The 589-nt window shown below is 38.2% G+C and overlaps 1 pseudogene; it reads left to right on the forward strand.

Moving 5' to 3' along the window:
• Nucleotides 1–261: 261 nt before the first annotated feature.
• LOC144710786 (small nucleolar RNA R71) lies at nucleotides 262–358 on the forward strand (annotated as a pseudogene).
• Nucleotides 359–589: the final 231 nt, after the last annotated feature.

Consider the following 589-nt stretch of genomic DNA (forward strand, 5'->3'; position numbering starts at 1 on the left):
ATTTCTCTTTCTAGCTTATCAATCCCGATCTCCGGTTCAACTGCCTTGACGTCAATGATTCCTCCACGCTTGGGACCTGCACTTCGGTTAGTGTACGAAAAACTTTGACGGTATGTCCAATCTTCTACTAATGTTTCCATCAATTTCATGGATTCATCTGCATGGGTATCAAGGAACATTCCTCCACTAGATATATTCACTAGATGCCTTTCCTGATCATTCAATCCACCATAAAAAATTTCAACCAATTCATGAGATGGTATGCCATGATGTGGGCACTTCCTAGTGAGTGACATGAATCTCTCCCATGCTTCTCCTAGAGTGTCAGTTCCTTGACAAAAATCTCTTATATGTTTCTTAATTGAAGATGTCTTTCCATAAGAAAAGAATCTCTTTAAAAAGCAAGCTTGCATTTCACTCCAAGATTGAAATTCTTGACCTACCCCTTTAAACCAATCTTTTGCCCTATCTTTCAAAGCAAACTGAAATAACCTTAGTTTGAGAATTTCCTGAGGAACACCTGCATAACTATAAGCAGAACAAATCTGGTTATACTCTTCCAAAAACTCATAAGGCTCCTCATTAAATC

This window comes from Wolffia australiana, chromosome 12, assembly GCF_029677425.1.
Source record: "Wolffia australiana isolate 7733 chromosome 12, ASM2967742v1".
NCBI classification, from domain to species: Eukaryota; Viridiplantae; Streptophyta; class Magnoliopsida; order Alismatales; family Araceae; genus Wolffia; species Wolffia australiana.